This window comes from Jatropha curcas, chromosome 5, assembly GCF_041381405.1.
Source record: "Jatropha curcas cultivar XTBG-Jc1 chromosome 5, XTBG_Jcur_1.0, whole genome shotgun sequence".
Lineage (NCBI taxonomy): Eukaryota > Viridiplantae > Streptophyta > Magnoliopsida > Malpighiales > Euphorbiaceae > Jatropha > Jatropha curcas.
Window position 1 is genome coordinate 18140094 of NC_143155.1, and position 6206 is coordinate 18146299.

Genomic DNA, 6206 nt, shown 5'->3' on the forward strand with positions numbered 1-6206 from the left:
AGGGAACAAATAACTAAATATTAATGAAAAATAAAAGAAATAAGAGTAGATATAATAGCCACAACTAAGATTCCTCACTTTTCTTATATCTTCCATAATCCTTTTTCGACAACCAAAAATTCCTTCACACGTATAAATTGCTCGTTATATTATGCAAACCATTCCGAACTGCAAATTTATGCGGTTAGTGAAATTTCTATTGGAACCATAAAGGGGCTTACAAAGACCAGTTTTTTCTCACTTTATATGAAGATCAAAATATCAACTGTACACAATCTAAGTTTCTTACTGACATATTTATTTTATCATTGTCTTTTATCTCAACTCAACTAATTAGTTCACCTGAAGATGATACAAAAAGCGCACTTCCAAAGAAAATCGTTCGGGTAAAAATATATCATAGGTATGAATCAAGATATCATTATGTATGCCTTTTGCTATATTGTAGCAAACTTCCATAAGTCCGATCCCAAATTCCGATGTATAAGGATTCGTCGTCTGGACTTAGAGCCACTCCTGATATCTCACCAAAGAAATCTATCTCTTGCCGCCTTTTGTAATCGGCTCTGGTACTATACACATGAACAAAATCTGCAGGTTCAGCCACCACCATGAACTCACCATCTGACGAGAAGCGAATAGATCGAACAGCACCCAAGTTTCCCTTGAGAACTGAAACGGGCGACGACAAGTTTCTTATATCCCACACCCGGCAGGTCTTGTCCTGATTACCTGTGGCAAAAACATGTCCATCTGGATGCCATGCAGACGCAAAAGAATAATCTAGATGACCTTTGACAGTGGCTACAGTCTGCAAAGCCGTTAAACAAGATTCATATCAGCAAAATCAATCCCACTCCAAACAAATTGTAATGTAGAATACAATTAAATCTGCGTAGGGAAGTCCTTTAAAACTATGATTTAAAAAATGTCATACAGCAGTTTGTGAAATACACTGAGCATTCCATAAAGATAGTCCAGTTGACCTTTTGACAACCCAAATGAATTTTTTTCCATAGAAACTTTTTACAAGCAGCCATCATTTACCATGGTTTAAGAGCTACTTTCCTTTGTACATTCCAAAAACAAATAACCCATTAGACTCATGATTACCCAAAGAAGTTTACTTTCATCATATAAGCTAACTTTTCCTTTTTTACCCAAAGAAGTTTAGTCTCACGTATAATTTTTTTTTCTTTTTTCCATTTCTCTGTGTTGGGGCGGCAAAGTAGTTTAAGAATTTGCTCTCTCCCTTGATATTTGAACATTTCCCTCATCTTTTTATAGACAGTGAGTGAAATAAGGTCGCATCTCCTTTCTGCAAGAACATACTATAATGACATTATGTCATCATTTGGTTTTAGGATAATTACAGTTCAGTGTTTGAACCTTTATTTTATTTAATCAAATGTTTGGAGACATTTCATTTCATTTGATGAATTGGATTAAAAACTATAATGGAAGATTTTATCCTATCCCTATACTCCATTCACTCTCTCAATTTCACCCTTTCTCTCTTAATACATTCTTCCAAATTTCCAGTGAAATTTTCTTGGAAAACGAGAGAAATTTTGTTTATTTTAGATATAGGTAATAGAAGAGAGAGAAGAAAGAAGTAAGAAATAAAATGAAGCTAAAGTTCATTACAGCTTTGATTCTTGTGCAAACAAATTCTGAGTTCTAGGGAAGATATTATTGGCATGAGATTTTTCTTTCCATGGCTTTTCTATCAAAGATTGAAGACCAGATAAAGGATTCTTGAAACAAGATATAAAATTGTATGAAATACTTAAAAAAATTACAAAAAAATAACCAAGAGAAAAAAGTAAATGAAAACAACTATTTTGATGAAAAAACTAGTTGCATAAGAGCAGAAAGGTTTTACAAAGACCGATGATTTAAAAAAGAAAGAACTGGAGAAGCGAAAACTAGCATTAACAGTCAGGTCCGGTAGAAATTTGTTTTCAGAATTTAGGATCTGCATTGAAGTGTCACGTTTAGGAAGGGAAGAAATTAGATATTTAGAACGATAAAAGAGTAAATTTACTTTAATAATATGAGCGTGTCACTCCAAAGTTCACAGCTAAAACTACACAAAAATGTTCTCACTAGAGACCATAACATGGTTCGACCCACAAAACACTCTTGACCTTTACCTTGAGGGGACCAACACATTTTACCTTGCCTCATTTAAATATTGCTGTACTTTTTACACTTGAGAAACCCAGGTATTCTGTCCTTGTTCATAAGGCACCCATTCTATTTTTACCTTGTCCACATTTCTAATTATCATTGTTTTCCTAGCACTAAAGTTCCCTCTGAGCTGAAGGCAATTTGCTTTGGTCAACACTGCTTAACAGAATCCACATCAAACGAGTGGCATAAATTTTTAGTTTTCCCATTTAAGTGAGCTTGAGTTTTTAGGGTTTCAGAACAAGGAAGAAAGTTAATAATCTTTGGCAGCAGTTTTCCCAAATGCAGCGAGTAAATAAGAAACATAATGCAAGGATTTCCAAAAAGCATCATTTCTCATCAAGTCAATTCCAAGTAAGATTTTAATTTAGGCTTCATTGTATGTTGTGCTCAGCTAACAGTTTTCTTAAAAATAACCTATTTAATTGATAATAGAGCAAGATTGAAGAGCTATTTTGTGTTAGTTTACTTTTTTCTTTCTTTTTCCCTTTTCGAGGAGGATATCTTATTGTCCTCTTTACAATTCTTCTCTGCATAGCTCCCAATTAGAGATTATCGACAAGAGCTGTATTTCGACTTTGTTAACAAAGAATATAATTGGGGGCATTTTACATGAATTCTTTATAGCATCTGATGCAGTTTATCTGCCTCATCATCAGCAGTAGCATAAGTTCCTTTGCAAGTTAAATAGAAGCAGTAATATCTCAAAATGTCTAGTAATAGAAGAGAGAAGAAAACAGGGGGTGCGGTGCGGGGTGGTGAGGATGGGAATCATACCTTTCCATTCTGCGCATCAACCAGCAATCCATCCAGGTGATCTCCAACAACAGCTATTAGTCTACCGTCAGGGCTCAATGAAGTATGCTGCATCAGAGTCAATTAATTTAGCAATGAAGCTGGAAGTCGCAAAAGAGTTGTAGCAGCAAGGGACAGCTAACAACTAAAAAAATGGCATATCTAACCCATCGCATTAACTAACTCCTTCAAGCGCAGGAATTTGAGCTCAATTCTCAAAATAATTAACTGGATGCAAAATTTAAATGCAATGTGTGGAAAAAGCATCTTCTACTTTGTTAATCTAAATGAAGTGATAAATGAAGTGAAGAATCTCAATTTTCCTAGTTCAACAGACCCTAATTTCAAACTGTTCCATCATTAAATGTGAAAGATCAGTTGTTTTCATCCGTAAATTACTGAAAAAAGGGAAAATTAAAAAAAAAAAAAAAAAAAAAAAAAAGGCCAAACCGATGATATGTTAATTGTATACTTGTATTAAGCGCAGAGGAGGGCTCACATTGACTGGCCAAGAGAAGCGAAAGTGATTCAGGAGCTGAAACCTCTCCATGTCATATTCTCTTACACCACAGTCATTATTGGATGTGATGAAATGGATTCCACCCCTGCAAAAGAGTTTGTACATCTAATTTTATTCTCTGGAACTGATTAATCATGCTTTGAAAATAAGAGACAGGAAATAATAACCCTACCTCAAGCTGTCATATATCTCAATAGCATTTGTGATGGCATTATCATCATATGTGGTGCGGGTACAAAAGCTAATGCCTTCTTTATCCAAACGCTGTAACAATAAACAAAATGCTATTTTTCAAGAAAACGAAATCATAGGAAAAATGAAAACACAACAAAATGCATGCATGCCTTTTCTTTTTCTTTTTTTTTTTTTTCTCCTTTTTGGGAGGAGGAGGAGGGGGGAAGTGCTTGAAACAACAAGGGTAGAATTGAAAACATTTACTGATTAGTCTCCTCAATCCAAGCCCAAAAATATATTGAAGAATTGAATCATTCATAAATAAAAAAATAAAAAAAAAATACAACATAATAATAATAATAATAATAATAATAATAAAAGAAAGAAAGAGAAAGCCTAGCAGAAGGAAATAATTGATTACATCTGTTGCACATCAGCCCCTGAACCCTTAAGGCAATTATTCTTCTTAAAAACTCTGGTTTGATCTTGGAAGTAATATTATTACAAGTAACAATATTTATAGCAACCATTAAGCATAAACCAATCCCTGAATCATTATGACAACTATTGTTTTTAGGAATTCCGCGTGCAGTTTTAACTGTCGCAAATTTTCATTTTTTTATCTTCTGGAGGAGGTTTGGTGTTGTGAATGTACAAACACATGAACATGCATGCATTTTGATTGGAGCAAGAAAGAGAGAGAAAGGCCAGAATGCAAAAAGCAAGCTACATGCTTCGAACCGTCTATCAACCCAAATTAACATGAAGCACAACAACTACCGCCATATAGATACAAGGAAATAAAGGAAGATTGGATTTGTTTGTTAGAAATTAAATATATCCAACAGAAAATGAAAACATAAACAGAGTGCTATTATTAACTACAGTAAGCTATGAAAAGAGCACCAGTACTCACTTTGCAAGTAAGCTCTCCTTGGAAGCCCCCTGCTACAAGAAAATTATCCTTGACTGCTAATGTGCTAATCTGAGTTTGGGTAAAACCTTCTAACAAACTCCCTGCATGTTTCTATATTAAAAACCAATTAAGATTAGCAACATATGTGTAAATGCTTATATATATATACAAAAGAGAGAGAGAATGACCAATAAAGAAGCAAATAAAAGCACACTACAACAGAAAGTTTTTATAAATTGTAAATTTAATATGGAACTATAAAGAAGACATAATACCTCATTAGGTGCTACATGTCCTGCAAAATTGATAACCTCGGACAAATTGCTAGATAATGATGACCAGTGCATGACTGAATATTTAGACATGAGATAGACATCATGTTTTGTAGTAGCCCAAACCAAGTTCCTAAGCTGCATAGCCATTGGACACCAGAGAAAAAGAAACGGATTATCAAATGGGGTAATAGAATTTGCAAAGTACATCAAAACCAACAATTAAAAACCAAGCTGAGACAACTTAAAAATTCAATTATTAAAAGAAGGTACACACAACATATAATCAGATATAGCACTCATAGAGTCTACAAACCTGAAAATGAAGAATTGTGGGCTTCACCAATCCAGTATTAAGGAAGAATTCGTAGTAGTTCCCTCCCTTCTCCATTTGTTTGCACTCCTAAAAGATTATGTATGTAATAAAAAATAAATAAATACATAAATAAATAAATAATCACCAAATTTCAAACCCAACCAATTTAATACGTAGAAGGAAAGATAGAAATTAAAAATAGTATTAAACAAAAGTAACATACCTTATCCACAGCTTGACCAGATAAAGGAATGTTCTCATAATTCTTGTACTGTTCAAGCCTTGTCAATCTGTACTTATCCCTAGTTATATTCAATCTCTCCCATGGAATTCCTTGTATGTCTTTCGCATCCCTAGCTTGGGCAGAAGATGTATCAGTGACCTTGGTCAGCTGCTTAGAATTCAATTCCAATAATTCATTATTGTAATCACAACCATCAGTTAGATATTAAAAATCAAATCAAAACTAACAATAACTTAAAAATAAATAAACAAACAAACCATGTCATATTCATCTGCTTCCATTTCTACACTGTCTTGTCCTCCATAATTACTTCCATCTTCCATTTGGTCGATTTCATCTCCCTTCTCCTTCCTCCGCCATGAAATCGAATTCCCCTAAATGCTAGTAAGACATTCTACCTTGCAAATCTGCCGCTGATTTTTCTTATCTTTTGTCTTCTTCTTCTAGATTTTTGCCTCTCATTCTATTTTCTTTTAATTCGGATGGTATAATTTGAGTGTCTGAAATTCTTTTTGGAATAAGGGTGAAGAGGCATGGCCACCGGTTCGGTTCGAACCAGAACCGAATCGAAATCGAACCGTACTGTAGACGAACTGAAATCAAACCCGAACCGGTGGTTCAAGAGTTGTTAAGGTTCACGCGAATGTTAAAATATAAATCGGAATCTGTCCAAAACCGGCGGTTTTGGTCCGGTTCAAACCGAAAATTTTCTATTTTTATTTTCAAAATGATAATCACTTAGTCTATTTTATTCATCTCTAAAATTTTCAATAATA

At 34.1% G+C, this 6206-nt stretch overlaps 1 pseudogene across 1 annotated transcript; it reads right to left on the reverse strand.

The window, feature by feature from the left end:
* Nucleotides 1-259: 259 nt before the first annotated feature.
* Nucleotides 260-5828, reverse strand: LOC149496313 (putative WD repeat-containing protein C2A9.03; annotated as a pseudogene). Its single transcript, XR_016320998.1, has 9 exons — nt 5688-5828; nt 5410-5577; nt 5187-5273; nt 4874-5008; nt 4599-4709; nt 3681-3772; nt 3488-3593; nt 2971-3057; nt 260-811 (listed from the first exon to the last, which is right to left on the reverse strand). The product of XR_016320998.1 is annotated as a putative WD repeat-containing protein C2A9.03 (transcript).
* Between the last annotated feature and the right edge of the window lie 378 nt (nt 5829-6206).